This window comes from Terrapene carolina, unplaced genomic scaffold, assembly GCF_002925995.2.
Source record: "Terrapene carolina triunguis isolate 2854851 unplaced genomic scaffold, T_m_triunguis-2.0 Scaffold62, whole genome shotgun sequence".
NCBI classification, from domain to species: domain Eukaryota; kingdom Metazoa; phylum Chordata; order Testudines; family Emydidae; genus Terrapene; species Terrapene triunguis.
In genome coordinates this window covers 9121153-9139644 of record NW_020664413.1, presented here as the reverse complement: position 1 = coordinate 9139644, position 18492 = coordinate 9121153, and the positions used below count along the sequence as shown (strand labels likewise).

Sequence of the window (18492 nt, the reverse complement as noted above, 5' to 3'; positions counted from 1 at the left end):
ATGGGACGTTTCGGGGAGACAGTTCCATCGGTCTTAGATTTTGTAGGAACTTTAAAAGGCTGATCCATGGCTCTAGAGCCCAAAATGTTGGTCCAAAGCTGACCTGACAGATGAGTCCCTTACTGCCCGGGGGGGGGGGGGGGGGTGTTTTCAGGTTTCCCTCCAAACTGAACTCCTTTGCTCGGTGCAGTCGTGGAAACTCCACTCAGAAGAGAGAGGGAGTGAGTTGCCTGTATGCATTTCCTTTGCATCTTAACGCGCTTTGCTCTGAAAATTTCCCAGGGCCGAAGTTTAAACTTCTCACTTTCGTTTGCTTCCAAAAAACCTCTGCAACCAAACAGCACCCGCCTGCTCCACCTCCTCCCCAGGCAGCAAATGTTGCTGCGCGCCTCAAGGGTTAAATGCAAACATTCCTAGCCGGGGGCTTGCAGTATGCCCTCGGCTATTCACTCCTGCGCCGAGCAGGCTGGCAAACGGCTTGCACGCGAAAAGACCCAGCTATGCAGTTGGTAAGCCCGTGAGAAACAGTTCCTCAGCAAACGCACACAAGGCAGGCATTGTGCCTGACGGAGCAGGCAAGGACAAACATTGCCACGGCTTCATTAGCGAGGCGAGCGAGCCCCCCGTGCAAACGGCTAACGTGGGTCTCGCGGGCAAGCTTTTTCAGCTGCACGGGAGCCCGGGCTCCCGGAGGGTGGTGACGGAGGGAGGCGCTGGCTGCACCGGGAGCCGCTAAGGCGGAGCGGGAGCAGCGCATCGAGCCGGGCGGTGTGCGCGCTGGAAGGAGGAGAGGGAGCGGCGTGTCAATAAATGCCCTGTTGAACTTTGAATATATTAGTTGACATCAGTGTGAGTGGGGCTGCCAGCCCCCTGGCTCCCCCCTCCCTCCTCCTCCCGCCCCCCTCTCCCTGATGGGAAGAGTGGAAGCGCTCCTGGTAGGAGCTGCCGGGCTGCTCTGGGCTGGAAGGCAGCGAGAGGAGGGACGGGGACGGGGACGGGGGCGACTTCAGTCCCGGGCACTCGCCGCCGACCCCCGGGATCTTGCCGGGAGCCTCGCGCGTGGGAGACCAGGGTGGCTGAGACGCGGTGGACTTGTCTGAGCGGATCCAGCGCAAGATGTGCAAGTGAGTTACTGCCCCCCCCCTCCCCAAGTAGTAAGTCAGAGCCTGTGTGTGTGTGTGTGTGTGTGTGTGTGTGTGTGTGCGCGTGTGGGGGGGGGGGGTTATCTCCCCTTTCCTTGCCCCGGCGCTGTCTATTTTAAGTGAGAAAGGAGAGGGGTGTGTATGGGTGTGGGTGTGGGTATAGTTGCAAACTTTAGCAACTTCAGTGCGTGTGGAGGGGGGGTACATGGGAGAGGGGGGGAGCCGCGCCTAGGAGAAAGGATGGCGAAGCCGGCGCAAACCCGGGGGGGTCTTTGGAGAGAACCTATTGTGTAGCTTCACCTCCTTCTGGCTCCGGCTGCCGCAGCAACAGGGATCGGTGGGAGGCGATTCGCGGCGCCACGGGGAAGGGGAGGCGAGGTGCTGGGGAGCTGCATTGTACCGGGGGTGTGTGTGTGTGTGTCCGGGTTTTCACACCTCCTTCCCCACCGGGGGCTGTAGAGCTGGGTGGGGGTTTGCAGTTGGTGATCCGGAGCGCCGGAGAGGAAATGAACTAGGAGAGGCGGCTGTGGAAGTGATTTATTTTTTCTCCCCCTAAATCCACTCACCGGGGCTGCACAGAGCAGGAGGGGTGTGTGTGTGTGGGGTGTGTGTGTGTGGGGGGGTGCGGTACCTTGGAGGAAAAGGGGATGAATGATTTTTTCCCCCCAGATGGTAATTTGTCTTTGTGGTAGGGGTGGCCCATTAACGTTCAGCTCACGTCCTGATGAAGATCAAAAGCGGAGGGGGAGAGGGAACCAGAGAGCCTTGTATGGCTCCTTGGTTTCATGTATTGTTGGAAATTTAGGTGGTGGGGGCGGGGGGGGGGACCTAAAACAAATCTTTGCCGAGCCAACGCATACACACCCACCCACCAAAAGTTGCAGATGTGTATTTTCCGGCAGTTCCCACCTGCCACGGGGTGCTGGCTGGCAGCATGAGTGCCCAGACAGTGTTAGTTTCCTTAAAGAAAACAAACAAAGGGAGGGGGGGAGTGTGAGGATATTTTAAAGGGGTTGTCAAGTCCACATTACTCCGTTATTAAATCTGGCCCTTATTTATGGGCTTAGATCGCTGCTGGGAAGTAACTGGGGAGAAGTACACTTGTATGGTTCCTTGTACACTGTTCGCTCTGTTTGGGTTTTTAAATTATTTCCTGCACTTAAGAAAAAAAACCTGCAAGCATGTGAGATCCCCAGCTCCTGATCTCTCTTTAACTGTTTTGTGTGTGGGGGGCTCCTGGTGAAGTTTAAGCTTGTACTAAACAAGAATGCCCACGCCCTTGTTTATTATCTTTGTTGCCCAAACTCTTGTTTAGGCTGCAGTAGATTTGATCTCAGCGCCTTTGGGTGGGTTCATATACAAGCTGATACCCAGGGCCGATTGCTCTGCCAACAGGAGAGAAACCAACTAAAGCAAAAAGTTATAACAGGGCTGTGATTCTTCCCCCACCCCAACCCCCTTCTCAATGTTTGTTTACTGAACGGATGGCAAATGTTGTTATTGCTGTTTTCATTAGAAAAGATGGGCGAATAAAGGCAAGAAGGAGGGAGACAGCATAGCTGGAACAAACGACTGTTCCTACAGAGAAGCGCTAACTTGGCTATATGCCTGATTTATAAGGTACCCAAGGGAGAAAACTCTAGTCAAAAACTGCAGAGAGAAAGGGGGTGGCAAGAAGGAAAATCCTGCTGATATTTAACCAGATTACTCAGGGTTTTAAAATAGCTTTTTTTTCTCTTAACAGCTGCTTGAATCATGCATGTTTTTCTTCTCCTAAACCCTCCGACTAAAACTTTTCCCTTCTAAAATTGGATTGAGTGATGAATAAAGCAGATTCCAGTAGGGAACCTTTGCGGTGCGTGTTATGCCTTATGCTGTTTTAGAGGGGGGCGATTTCTCCCTTTCCCTTCTTCTATCCTTAAAGAGATTAATTTTTTTGTCCTCAGCCTGGTCAGGGACGTGTTAATCCCGAAGTAGTCCCGGGGCTCCTGCCATACAGAATGTGGGTCTTGGCTTTGTTTGTTGTCCCACCCTCCTGTTGTTAGGTTGGGGCAATTGACAACGCGTTTGCCCTCGTATGACCCCTAGGAAGCGCTCAGGCGACCAGAGAGGAGAAAAGGGGCAAGCTAGAGAGAGTTCAAATCAGAAGACAAAAGCTTGAAGCGGGGGCCCTGGGCAAAGGGGAATCGGCAGGGGGAGTGACTTGTAGCAAGGTGGCCCCATCCGTTTATATACACAGCCTCAGCCTGAAAAAGATAGCACGGGGCTGGGTGCCTTGGAAATGCCCAAAGATTGATAGACAATGCGGGTGAAACAAGGGCTTCATTTCAAAAGGTCTCTGCTGGTCTTGCCTGACCTCCCTTTCGCTCCACGTGGCGAGCTGGGGCTCCGCTCCCGCAGTCTTTACTCAGGTATTACTCCCATTTAACAGGTTTCAGAGTAGCAGCCGTGTTAGTCTGTATCCGCAAAAAGAACAGGAGTACTTGTGGCACCTTAGAGGCTAACAAATTTATTAGAGCATAAGCTTTCGTGGGCTACAGCCCACTTCTTCGGATGCATATAAGTCACTTTAAATTGAAGTAGGATCGGACCACAGGCCCTCAGTGCAAGGGAGGAAATGTTACTGAAGAATATCGCTGACGGGTTTTCTATTTTAAAAGGATCTTGCCTGGCAAATTGCGGCCAGATTGTAAATGAGGTTTGCACAGCGGAGCTCTATAGCCCTGATTAATAGTCTCTCTTTAGAGCGCCGAGCAGCAATGTCAGGGTTAAATGGGAGCATTTGCATGATCATGTTTTACTGAAAACAGCGGCATGTCATGCAAAGTTTTGTCTGGAGTCTAGGGTGTTGATTTGTTGTTGGGCAAAAGAGGGCAGTATCAAACAATACTACAAAGAAATCCACTCTTTGGAACTGTGCGTTTGAGTTTCCGCCGTGGGCATTAACATTTGCCGTTCCTACCCAGTACCTGGTAACGTTGGGTTTGATCCTGCAGCCCTTACTCAGGTGATTAGTTCCACTGACGGTCATCAGAACTAGTTACCTGAGTAAAAGTTACATGATCAAAGCCCTCATTGTTAGATCTCCCCAAAGGAAAAGTATTTGAATCATGAAGTAGCAAGCTTATGACTACGTTGGTTTGTAACATGCCTAAATTTCTCCAGTGAAATGTTTTGGGTTAAAAATAATACCATATGGTTGCAAAGCCACTTTTCTTCCTATTAAGAAGGCTGACAACTGTGAAAATACCAGCTACAGGGGCCCTATCCTACTCCTATTGAAGTCCATGGCGAGGGCAAATCTCCCATTGATCTCAATGAGCAGGATCAAACCCTAGGTTTGGACTGCAGTTAATGAAAATTACTTGGAGGTCATTTATATCACTACTTTTCATACTAGAAAGAGAAATGGACATTTTGTTCTGTCCTTCGCTTCCTAGGAGAACTCATTTATTTTCTGCCTAGGGAAATATATTGATCAGGCATACAGAAATTTTTTAAAAAGTGCATTAAAAACTTTTAACCTTTTCTTTACTCACATAGTTGGAATCTTTATATGATTTTACATACCTTTTGCTATAAAACTGAATGTGACATATTTCAGTGTTAAAAGAACGCTACCAGTATAAAAGCATAAGTTGGCAAATACACATTTATCTGTTGCTAGGACTTTCAGATTATTAAAGTGACAAACACACCCAAATTTTTGCATTTCCCTCAATTTGGACAAAGAAAAAAAATCAATCAAGCTAGTTTCACGTAACTCGTTCCAATGTTCATAAGGCTGCACTGTTTGGGTTTCCAATAATGAAGAGGAATGTTTATTTCTTAAAAAACATCTTGGAAATGATTCCATGATTTGTATCAATCTTGGGTTTGAGAAAGAGTTGTTTTCACAAAAAAAATTGGGCCAAGTTTAAATTGACAATCTGCCTTTAATATTTCTCTTATGTTTCTTAAGACTTGCTTTACAAATGAAGAAGCACAAAATACAGCAGTTTGATACATTTTAATAAAAGGTGGAGGTTATTTAAAATCAAGTACGGATAAAGTTGGAGATAATTGGAAAGCTTCTCTCAGGGTAAAGTTTGCCCCTGTGCCCTATTCAGCAATTTAGTTCCACGAAGATCTCAAAATATTACTTAAGAGATACATAGACCTTTTGCTGACCCTCTGTGCAGTGGTGAATTTGCAGTATTCCAACTCGCATTATTCTGATTTACTGCAAGAGACTATCTCAAAGTGTTACGGCACTGTTCAGCTGACCCCACTGTAACATTTAACATGACTGTGAAGATTGCATTCTAGAATATCTAGCCATCAGTGGGAACAAAATACCAGTATCTGTTTCCCTTCTAAGAAAAAACAAACAGGCTTATACAGCAAGGTGTGATAACATAATGGCATACGGATATATTGTAGTTCCGCGCTCCCCCTCTTTCTTTCTGGGCAGCTACGTATTGTGTGTGATAGATGCATTGGATCTCTCTTTCTTTAATCAAAATTCTCATTAGCCTTCATGGGAGTATTACCTGAGTAAGGAAAGATTTCTGCAGCTTTCTGGGTCTGGGACAACGTCTTCCTATTTCTGTGGACAGTGCCTTGCACATTATGGATACTGGTGGAAGAGTGGGGGGTTTACTTTGGTTATAATTTCACTGTCATGTAGAGTACTCTATCCTCGTTGTTTCCCTCTATCCCAGGTTCAAGCCCTATAACCAGCAAAGTTCTTACACACCCATGTAACTTTAAGCTTGTAAGAAATCCCATTGATTTCAGTGGGATTGCCAACAGGCTCAGAGCTCCCTATGTGCTTCAGTGCTTTGCTGGACTGGTTCTATGTTAGACACTGGGAGAAAGAAATTTGCAAATTTCAATGACCATATAAATTATTCTGTGCTTTTAACAAACTTCCCCTGACCAGTGTATAAACATTGATGGGTTGGAGCTGTTACATTGTTCTGGAGCGTGTGTCTATGATCTAAATGATTTTTTTTTCATAGCTGTATAAATCTGTGGGGTAATTATGCATGAAATATGTTACCAAGTTATAGAATATGGCCCTGATCCAGCAATGGGACTGCTCACGTGCTCAAAGTTAAGCAGGTGCTTAAGTGTTTTGTTGGATAAGGGCTTATGTATTTTTTATTTATTTTAGTGAGCTTTAAATGAGATCTCAAGCAATCATGCAGATTGCTAGGCTTAATTCCCAAATCGATTGTGACCACACTGAGCGTTTATAATAAGACTGTGTGTGATTTCTGATTGGTTTTTCATTAAGTAGCGGTTTGCAGAATGAGCAAGGATTCCCCCCCTCCCCTGTGTCATACAGCTGACTAAATGCCTATATACTTGCTAGTTTATTGGAAGGAGGCAAAAAAAATTGATTCCCAATGCAATGTGCCAGTTACAAAGGTTCAAGTTTATCCATTGTGCAGCAACATTCCCGTTCATGTGACTAGCTGGAAAGCAACAGCTTACAATTCAGAATTGTTGTACTGTATTTGGTCTCTGCCAGATATTTTGTTGAGTTTCAAGGGCTTGATCTTGCTTTTAGATCCCTGAGACAGTTTCCAAAATTTGGACTAGTGTGTTATGATTGGACTTTCAAGGTGCCGATGGGCCCTCCTTTACTGGTGGTCTAGGTGTCTCTGCATTTTGTAGGAGGTGCTTAGCATCTAGTACGACCGGGCTCTCGGCATAGATGCTGCTTACGGCCTTGCTCATTTGAGCAGTTCCACTGAAGCTTATAGTTCATGTGAGTAAAGACACATGACTTGGCCCTAAGTGGGTGATCCACAAGTAGTTTTCTATTCTCAAAAAAATTCTCAAAAAAAACTCAGAACAAAAGCGTGTGGCTTTAGCAAAATGCATTTTGCTATGTGCTGAAACAGGTGGATCTGAAGTCAGTTTATTCTGCGTAATTTATTCCAGACCACTTTCTGTAATAATTTATGCTTCCTAAAATGTGTATTGTGTAGCCAAGAGGGAACTGTGTCTGGCTACATGAGATGTTACATGTCTTTTATATCTAACACAGATTCAGTTGCAAAATCCGGCTCTGTGAGAGATCATGTGAATTTGTGAAACTCCCTGGAGGAGTTGTGGTGCATGTATCAATGAATGAACTACATCCATTCATAGACTTAAGGTTTTTTTTTAAGCTGTGATAGATGTAATATGTTCCATGTGCTTCATTTTAATAGTAATATTTTCATTTTAATAATTAATCCAAAGATAATGCAAGGTACTCAGAAATTTAAAAGTAGTTTTAATTTTGCTTAATGTTTTCAAAACATAATGGAATGGAAGTTGCTTATATGGTACCAAAAGTGTTCTAACATATTGGTCAAATAGTGGGTTCTATGAAATGACCATAATAGTTATTAATGGCACAGGGGTAGATACCTGTCTTAGGGAACCACTCGGAGGACAGAAAACAAACTGATTGAATAACAGGTTTCCTAATAAAGGAGTATCAGAACTTTACAAAGTCCTCATTTCTGCAGCTGGATTTGTACAATGGATCTCGGTGCTTGTGGAGAGTAACTTCAAGGGGTTCTGAGTGAGCACAGGGGGCTGCCCATACTGGGATCAGTGCATAGGATTGGGATCTAAGTCTGGGAATACTTTGGGATGCTTGAAGACCGAGTGAAGCAGAGACAATATGAACTTGAAACCGAGACCGTGCACCAGCAGCACTCTGATCTGGTAGGTGGGAATGGAGCCCGATTAGGTGGTCCCTCAGATAGCATATATTCTAAATTGGACAGAGTTAGAGCTGAGTGAATAATCTGAGTCCTCAGTTTGGGGACTGACCCCCCCCAAATTCCCCCTCCACCCTCAAATTCTTTTCTGGTCAACCTGAAACTGGATTTTTGTTTTATTTTGTTTTTTTCCCCTTGCCTATATGAAAGACAGGAGGTTGCTGAATAAGGATGGCCTCTTGTCCAGGTGTAATTGCTGTGCTGTTTCCAGGTCAGGCATAAATTGTTTAGATTGCAGTTTCAGCTAAAGATTGCCGATTTGTCTCATAAAATGAAACATTGGTCATGGCTAGAGGCTCATTCTGGACTGATCAGCTAGAAGGAACGATGCAATAGACACTGACGCATGTGGAGACCTAATTGATCCTGTATGTATGAGGGGAGAAGAGAATTGGCCAGGTCTCAAAAGTTTATTAAAGTTATCGCAGGGTCTCCTCCTACCCCACCTCCCTTTCTGTTGTAAATGATAATGAGAGAGAGTTTTTTAATCAGCTGGATTATACAGGACAATCAATGAATGTCCTGTCAGTCCATATAATGTTCCACAATGTGACCTTTCCAGGGTCCACTGTATATCTCAAGGGCACATGCGTTTTTTTTTGTTTTTTTTTAAAGTACAAGACTTGGCATTTGCCTGATATGCTTATCCATAGTAAGGCAGCTCAACTATTATTTAATTACTTAGTAACTAAATATCTAAAATAAAAAATAATTAATTTAGTATTCTACATGTAGCCAGGAAATAGCGGTGATGGTGAATGGGGAAGAAATACATTGGTAGCATGAAGTGGTCAAGGGTGTATATATATGTACAGAACCTAGCACAGTCGCATCCTGACTCATGGCGGGGGCTCCTAGATGCTACCGCAATACCAATAATTAATAATGATGTCTGACCTCCCATTGATGGTTCAAAAATCTAAGTGACTTGCCAAAGGACACAGTGAGTGACTGGTAGAGATGAGTTAAGACTCCAGAACGCATGATTCCTAGGCACCAGTTCAGGAAAGTACTTAAACACGTACATATATAAGCATATACTTAAGTTCCATTGAGTCCGTGCTTCAGTTCAGTGCTTTCCTGAATCAGAGCCCTAGTCCTGTGCCTTTAAAACAATTATCGTGATCCTGCAAATACTCACCCACATAATTCAATTGAAATCAATAGGATTTCTACTTGAGAGAGAGCTGCCTACCTAGGTAAAGATGTGCAGAATTGGGCCCAGTATTTTGAAGTGGGACTGGATCATTCTTGATATATAAAGATTTAATTAAAATGAAAACAAGTAAATAACATCTTATTAAACTTAGCATGTCCTCCCTTAACCAACAGAAACTGTTTCCAGGAGAGTAATTTACCAGCTATCTGCTGTATTTGTCTAGGACTGTACATCATGGTGTTGCTAATGTGGTGTGTTCCCTCTAATGTGTCTTTGAAATATTAAAACAACTTAGATTTGGAATGAGCTCTGTACACTTACTTGTCTTTGGTTGCCTCATACAGCTGGGTTTCACTGCGTTGCCTTTGAGAATTATGAGTTCATTATACTCTTGCAATGTTAATGGCACTTCGTTTTCCCTAAATTTCTTCTTCATATTTATTTATTGATTCTTCATTTGAACACAGTTTCACAGATGATGATGGTTCCTCAGATAATAGCTGGTGTGAGTTAATTTTAAGAAGGCCAAAGCTACAATGCCTTCCTTCCCCACCAAGTATCACTATGTAAAGTTCAAATGCTAAGGCATCCAAAATGCTAAATCACTTAAAAAGACAACTGGACAAAGTGATTGTTCTATTCTAGTTCAGTGTGCATAGGGGTGACAAATCTAAAATTGTTCATTGCAAACCCAGTGCCTGAACCTGCAAATGGCGCACATGACTAATATCCGTGAGCAATCGTGTTGACTTTATTGGGGCTACTTGTGTGAGTAAGGAATCCACATGTGAATTGGGATTTGCAGGTTTTTACCATTAATAATAAACCTAGATAGCTGTTTTCATCAGTAGATCTCGCTGGGTACAGCTACACTGCAAATATACCCCCTGTGGCAGCGAGTCTCAGAACCCAAAGCCCACTGGCTTGTGCTTGTGCTATGGGCTAATAATAGCAGTGAAGACATTCCCGCTTGGGCTCTGAAACCCAGAAAGGGGGGTGGGTCTCTGAGACCGAGCTCCAGCCCAAGTGGGAATGTTTGCATTTTTAGCTCCCTAGTGCGAACCTGAGTCAGTTGACCTAGGCTCTGAGAGTCGCTGCTGTGTCTTTTTGTTGTTGTTGCAGTGGAGACGTACCCACTGTCTGATTCCTGAAATAATGTGCTTTTTCTCCCCGCTCTGATAAATAACCTACAGCAGCAGTTCTCAAACTGTGGGGTGGGACCCCAAAGTGGGTCATGAATCCGTTTTAATGGGGTGACCAGTGCTGGTGTTAGATTTGCTCTGGGCCAGGGCTGAAGCAGATGCCTGAGCCCCACTGCCCGGGGCTGAAGCAGATGCCTAAGCCCCAGGGCTTGGGCTGGTTCAGGCTTCGGTCCCTGCTCCTGGGGATGTGTAGTAACTTTTTCTTTTGTCAGCAGGGGGTCACGGTGCAATAAAGTTTTGAAAACCGCCGGCCTACAGTAAATTGCAGTGAGGGTGCTGGCGGTCAGGACTGAGGTGTAGTGGCAGATCTGTAGGAGGTGGGGAGGACTGATACCAAAGAGCTGCAGGTCAAGACTGAGGTGCTTTAGCAGAGCTGAGGGGCAAGGTAAGGATTAGTACAACAATGAAGTTGTAAATCAAGATTGAGGCTTATTGGCGCGGGAGGTCTAAGAATGGAACAGCAGGTCTGGACTAAGATGCAGAGGTATTTGCTTGGGGAAGAGCTGGAGTATCTCTGGGAAACCACCTTCTGTTACAGGATGGGATGGACTGGGCTAGCGGAAAATGTTGTATATCAGGACTGGGTTGTATCAGCAGAGCTTGACGTGGGGAAGTTTGTGAGCATCTGTTCCCAGCCATGGAAACACACGCTCTTACTGAAGAGTACTCAAATGCACACTCAGGAGAAGACATTTTAAACAAAAGTGTAAGATGAGGATTGAGTCTCAATGTCTAGCTAGCATGAGTCATGCTGCCGTTGGAAACATAAGGCATGTTCGTGCAAAAACTGACTCATGTGAGTGGTCTGTCCTTATGCATGAAGTCTTATTCATTTCAATGAGACTACTAGTGAATGAGATTTTACAGGATCAAGCAAACTTATGAATCTGATACCAGGTTAGGTTGGTTGGGTTGGATTGGCATAAACTGTGATAACTGCTATGCCCACGGATTAGGACCTTCTTTTAAGTAACACAGTCTTTGTGTTAAGTTCAGGAAGATGATATCACGTAATAAAAACGTCTTGTTTTCTGGCAGCATGGTACTCTTACCTTTTACAGAGCTCTCAAAGGACTTGGAGATCCATGAACACTTTACAGACCAAATTCTTTTCTCATTTACTCTGGAAGAACCCACCTGGTGTCTAGAGGTTGGACCAGAGTAACAAAGTACAGTTTGGCCTATAGTGTCACACAAATATGTCCTTAAAAAAATCTTTGGCTTATCTGTTACAGGGTTATATAGGGATGTTGTCAGGTCAAATTTGCCCTCCAAAATTAGGTTGTGTAAGAACAAGCCAATGGAAACAGGCTTTTTAAAAAGAGAGGAACAAGCACCACAAACATTTAAGCATGAGACCCAGTTCTGAAATGGATTAGAAGCAGAAGTGAAATGGATGGGTCTTGTTTGTTTCGCAGGCCAGACTGATGGAACTGGAAGGGATGGGGGGAATCAAGAGCCACATTCTGCCATTCTTTCTTGGGTTGAGTTGTACTTTCATACACAGAGTAGACCAAATTAACTATTAAATGACCTTAATGGAGCTACCCCAATTTATATCAGCCGAGGATCCGGCCCATTGATTCCAATGGTACTACTAGCGTAGTAAAGCTCTTTTCAGCCTGAGTTAGGATAGCAGAAACCAAACCTAAATGAGCAGTGCAAAGAGTTGAAAATAAGGTTTCAACTCTTAAATTATTACAGATATAACTGTGTTATTTGTAACATAAATGAGGGGCCTGATCCTGCATCTGTGGAAATCAATAATAAAGTGTCCATTGACTTAAATGAGAACAGAATTGGGCTCTTTTAAATGTGTGCAGATCGTGCAGTTCTTACTTAGGCACTCCTTGCTTTTGAAATTGCAGTATTATCTGAGTCAGGATGGCAGGATTTGATCCTGAATTTTTAACCTGAAAGGGTCTCTTTTAAAATGCAATGGCATAATTTAGATATCTCCAATTTGTTTTAAATAGCAAAGCTAACATGTTTCTCAGTTACAATTGAGTTGATAGGTATGATTAAAAGGCAATAGATCGGGGGAATGCATGCTTATCACAGCCAGCCTTCCCAGATGACAAAATGAGCACATTTGCTATTGAGGTGTAACTGAAAGCATTTTTGGAAATGTATTTCATGTGCTGCTTTAAAATGTTGCTTTCTGTTCTGACCAGTTTCTGGAACAGATTATCATGATTGTAGGAAGCACTTCAAAGCAGATTGGTGTAGGGAGATCTTTTCTGAAAATGTTGGTTTCTTTTATAAGACCAAAAGTTGCAAATCTGGCCACAGTCTATGTTGGCTCAACTACAACAGCATGTATTTGATAAAAAGGAGCTGCTGTTAATTTCCGATATGCAACAAAGCATTTTATATTCGCTAGCCCCTATATATATTTTTTTTTCATGGAGGGTTCCAGAAAACTGGGGTCCTCCCCCATTTTTTTCTTTTCAGAATGGGATTTCAATATAGCAACGTAATGATGGACTACAGTCAGGCAACAATCTAAAATGTTGGTGGCCAAATCTTGCCCAACTGAATGCTGCTTTAGCAACTTGCTAAAAGGCGGAGGACTGCACCAAATGGACCTAAAAGGGAGCAGCTGTAGCCATCCCTATTTCTGCATTGTTTTCTTCCCTACAGATTTAGCTGCATTTTACCCTTTATCAAGGCTTTTAAAAATGTTTCTCTAGAATCTGTCACCTGCAGGCTAAAGCCTGGGCATCTCTGGAAAAATGGAATCTTCTACATACCCACAAACATCACAGCTGGTTGGAAAGCAAACTGGGACACTAGATGGGGAGGGCTCAGAGTTACTACAGAGAATTTTTGTCCAGGTATCTGGCTGGTGGGTCTTGGCTACATGCTCAGGGTCTAACTGATCACCATATTTGCGGTCAGGAAGGACTTTTCCAAACTCCTTGACTGGTATGAAACCAAGCAGTACCAGGATATTGAAATGTGCTAGCACTCCAGTAAATCGTTTGTTCATAAAGGACATTGGAATCAGACACAACTTCTGTGTGGTGGAGAGGGGGAAGGGAGTGCAGAGACGAGAGAGCGAAAGCAACTTTAAGGAAAAAACCCTCACCCTGCTATGTTTAGCAAAAGATTTAAAAGAGCAAGAAGAAGATACAGAAAGAATCGGTCAATACCTGCAATATGATTTCTGCATAGTGCCCTTACCACACTAAAACATCATAGCCATTATGTAGCACTTTACAAACTCCAGCAAAGGAAACCTCATTTTACAGATGGGGAAACGGAGGCACAGAGAAATTAAGTGACTTGTCCATGGTCATAGAAGGAGGAAGTGTCAAGGTCAGGATTAGAGGACAAGCGTTTCTGATTCCAGTACTCGTCTTTAAAGAGACTTTCTGACACGCACCTCAGAAATCTGGCTAATTCTGCTTGTTGGTGTGCTGAGGCCTTGAGATATTTGCTCCTGATGGTAGGGAAATATTTTTGCTCTGTAAAGTGAGCTCTAATATTATGCTGATACGTGCCTTAGGGATGCTTACAATAACAAAATAAATTTCAAACTTGTTCTTTAGGTTTGGTCCCACTATTCACAGTGCCATCAAATTGCCATCTCTGAAAAATTACCTTCCCATCGCTCTCCTGTTGGAGAAGTTTGGAAGCCATGGCTGGTGATGCCCCACAAGGCTGAAAACTGAGATGTAAACTGCCCTGGGTTAAGTGGTGATAGGATATGTTTTAGAACACGTGTACTTGAGTGCCACACTCCAAGGATCCAATTCAAAATTGCCCTTGGTTTTTAAAGCCCTGCTTGGTTGTTGTCTCTACTTTCCTACTCATTTTAACACTTGTCCTGTTCGATCGAATCATACAGTCTGTCTTGAATAGGAGGTTTTTATTGAGGAAAACAGATACAGCTACTGACCCAATGAAACAGACTTCCACAAAGCTTGAGTTTCAGCTTTGTCTCCTTGTTCACCAACAATTCCACCCTGTCTGGAACTCTCTACAGCACACAGTCATGTAGTGACTGAATAATATGCTACAAGTAAACATATAATCAAAGCACTCGGCTAGGAATGGCCAGCTCTCTGTCCCTTCCACTCTTGGTGCAAGAACCCTTTCTGGATTGTGCTATATGGAAATTTTCTCTACCCCCTCACTTCATCTGCTCTCTGTCACATGCCAAATCTGTGATAAAAACAGATCTTGTCCTTACTTAAAATTCTTGATTTCTCTCTTGTTTAATTCTGTAACTTTATTCGTTAACTCTGTAAAGCCTCTTGGGGTACAGTTTATATGAAAGATGCTGTAAAAATAAAGTTGTACTATACAAAAATATATTTAGTTATTTAAAAAAAGAATTGCAAATCACCTTTAAATACATTTTCTACAAACAAATACAGCTACTCTAAGTTTTTCATTGCCTTCTCTTTCCCTCACAGAAAATTATTAGCCAAGTACCAGTCTTGTGCAGTAAATTTGCCTGTTTTCAGTGAACATAAATTAATCTACTTAATGTGTAGAATGTTCCTTGCATCTACCCATAATTAAATCACATTTGTTCTTAGACACTCTTCATCTTCTGTAAACCTGCTTCCTGAGCAAATATTCCTTTCATTTGTAGAACAAACAGATCAGAAGGGCTGGAGTTGATTATTGCAGCATCCCTTTCCCCCTGTGTCTGCTTCAGGTCTGTGCAACAGAGAAGTGTACGATATGCACTCACAGAGGACAGCAGCATTTTTGCAGTTTAATAATAAATCCTATTAGTACCTACAATACTGTACCTTTTAATTGGAGGATCGGAAATGCTTTGCCCATCTGGATGGATATTACTATTCCCATTGTACAGGCTAGATCCTCAGCTCCATTGAGTCCCTATTCCGCTGAAATCAATGGAGCTGCGCTCAGTTACACCAGCAGAGGACCTGGCTCAGTATTTTCAGAAGGGATTTTGGATGCCCAGTTTGGACAACGAGGGCCCAGTTGTCAGAGATGCTGATACCGTATGACTCCAGTTGAAATTGCTGAGAGCTGTGGGTACTTGGTGTCTGTGAGAATCAGGCCCAGTAGCTGAAGTTGGGCACCCAAAATCAATGGCCAGTTCTGAAAATCTGGCTGCCTAGGACTGGTGCAGGGTGACCCAGTGAGTCAGCAGCAGAGTTGAGAGGGGAACCTAGGTTTCCAACTGCCCATTCTCCAGGTCTCTGCCCCAGCTGCTCACGTTGCCTGAAGGCATGCGCCCTGCTTCAGGCTAAGGAAGCAGGGTAGTGAAGGAGAAACAGCTCAGTTCCTGAGCTCAGTAGCTGGTCTAAGTGGCAATGGTGTTTGCAGTAGCCATAGTTCAATATAGTTGAATGCATGCCTGTCTGTCTAAGGGATAAAAACTTTAAACTGCGGAGTGGTCCACTCTGTGTGCAGAGTAAAGATCCTGTGGTACTTCTAATGGGAAGGAGGAACTTACTCTGGAGTTACTCTCCTTTGCCACTATGGTGCAGCATATCCTATGTCTGTCACCCTCCACTGCAGCCACAGCTGCCTTTTGGTGGTATGTATATACAGTAACTCCCCACTTAACGTCCTCTCGTTGTTTCGATCTTACGTCCTTGCTCAATTACAGAACATGCGCCATTTAAAGTTGTGCAATGCTTCGCTATAACGTTGTTTGGCTGCCTGCTTTGTCCAAAGCTGGCAGCCCCCCATCAGCTCCCCTACACCCCCACCCCCCAGCACCTCCCGCCCGCCGGCAGACCCCACGGATCAGCGCCTTCCCCCGCCTCCTGCCCACAGCAATCAGCTGGCTTGTGGCGTTCAGGAGGGAGGAGCGAGGACTCGGCGCGCAGGCTCCCCCTCCCTTCCTTGCCTCCCGAACACCACAAACCAGCTGATTGCCGCGGGCGGGAGGGAGGGGGGAGGCTGCGCGCCGAGTCCTAGCTCCTCCCCCCTCCCTCCTGCCCCCTGAATGCTGCAAACCAGCTGATTGCTGCGGGCGGGAGGGAGGGGGGAGGAGCGAGGACGCGGCGTGCGGAGTAAAGGGGGAGGAGGGAGGGAAGAAGAGGAGGGTTAAGGGTGGGGGCTTGGGGGAAAGGGTGGAGTGGGCGGTCCGAGGGTTGAGCCCCCCACCCCTGGTGCTTGCAGAGTAGGGGAAGCTGCCGCTGCGCAACATGCTTCTCCTAGCTTACAGCACCTTCAGCCTCCTTGCCGGCCTCATTGTCTCCAGTGCCAGTGGGCTGTGCCTGTGTGGGGTAAGGCGGGGGCACCTCCCAACTATAGTACTGTACTGTACGGCAAAAAAAAATTTCCCTGGAACCTAACCCCCACATTTACATTAAATTTTATGGGGAAATTGGATTCGCTTAACATCGTTTCACTTAAAGTCGCATTTTTCAGGAACAGAACTACAACGTAAAGTGAGGAGTTACTGTACAGCACTTGCGCTAAAAGATGCCACAGACAAGAGTCTGTCAGATACCACGATTTAGATACAACAGCTCCTTGAATCCTCTTTGTCGTAGGTCAGGTTTGATTCCCAAACACCCATTCCTGCTCAGGATCCAAGAGACCATCCACACTCAGACAGCAGGACTTACCCTGCTCTTACAGTCCTTGTTTCTTTTCCTCTTGGAGCTGTTCGCTCTGGCTGAGCCCAGCCAGACGATGGACTGTAAAGGAGCAAAGAGTTTTGTTTAAACAAAAATATCTTCATTAGCTATCGGTTGTGGCTGCACTTTATGGAGCTGCGCTACTTCTCTGACATGCTTACTCCAGTGGCATAAATTAGAGCTGCTCCTCGATGGCTCTAACTCAGGGGTTGGCAATCTTTCAGAAGTGGTGTGCCGAGTCTTCATTTATTCACTCTAATTTAAGGTTTCGCGTGCCAGTAGTACATTTTAATGTTTTTAGACAGTTCTATAAGTCTATAATATATAACTAAACTATTGTTGTATGTAAAGTAAATAAGGTTTTTAAAATGTTTAAGAAGCTTCATTTAAAATTAAATTAAAATGCAGAGCCCCCCGGACCGGTGTCCAGGACCTGGGCAGGGTGAGTGCCACTGAAAATCAGCTTGTGTGTCGCCTTCGGCACGCGTGCCATAGGTTGCCTACCCCTGCTCTAACTTATGCTGGAGTCAGGATGGCGCAGGATCAGGGCGTTGTAACCAGCTCCCAGGGGAGGACAGATGGAATGGAGAATCTAGCCTTTTCTCTCTGCCTCAATGCCCTCCCTCCCTCGGTAAAATAGGGATATGAATACTTCCTTTGTCTTGTCTATTGAAATCACAAAGTATTTTAGGGAAAGAAACTATATGTATATACAGCACAAAATGGGCCCTGTTCTCAGTCGGGGCCTCTCTAGATGCTATTGTAATAAGTTCAAAAATCCAAGTGCTTCATGTTTTTTAAATGCTTTCTGTTTGCCTTCAGATAAAAATCTCTTAGCTGTTTGAGGCATTTAATGGAAATTGTTTTAGCAGGACTACAGTACCACTAAGGGCCTGATGTGTGTTTATGTACAAGAGCACTAGGAGCCATACGATATGTTTGCAGCTCTAGCTTTTACTGCTCTGTGATGGGTGGAATTGATTTTAGAGTTAGGGGAGACTGATTCAAATGTTGCTTTATTGAGCTTGTTGGCAACTTTTACTAACGATGCTAAAAAGGCTAAATGCTGTACTTGTTAAACTGGACATGGCCAAGAGATGGTTTAGAAAAACAAAATAATTTATCCCCATGTGAACAGTCATTTAATTCCTCCAGATTTGTTTGTGCACGGAGCTTTGAAGAGGTTGATTAAGATCATCTTTTACTGTAATATTATATCGTCATCCCACATGTGGAAAATATATCTGCCTGGAGAACACAACATCTGGCAATTACACTACAAGGTAACTTCATATAGATCTCAGAGTAGCAGCCGTGTTAGTCTGTATCCGCAAAAAGAACAGGAGTACTTGTGGCACCTTATGCTCTAATAAATTTGTTAGTCTCTAAGGTGCCACAAGTACTCCTGTTCTTTTTTCATATAGATCTGTTAGCATACTGGAGGAGGAGGAAGGATAGGCTCATCTGTCAAGCACGGGACTAGGAATCAGGAGACTTAGACCTGGATTCTGCATCTGGCCCTGGCTCTTCTTCAGGCTTGCTGTGTGATCATGAGCAAGTGACTTAACCCTTCAGTGCCTCAGTTTCCCCCACAGTACAATAAACAATACCTGCCTGACAGAAGTGTTGTGAGGCTTA

General features: G+C 44.4%; 1 protein-coding gene across 2 annotated transcripts in view; it reads left to right on the top strand.

The window, feature by feature from the left end:
- Positions 1 to 993: 993 nt before the first annotated feature.
- The window catches only part of SEMA5B (semaphorin 5B), a 336474-nt gene continuing 318975 nt past the window's right edge, over positions 994 to 18492 (top strand). For both annotated transcript variants that reach the window (XM_024205720.3, XM_024205721.3), the window contains exon 1: positions 994 to 1124. The gene's annotated coding sequence lies outside the window, so the exon portion shown is untranslated. The remainder of the gene's footprint in view (positions 1125 to 18492) is intronic.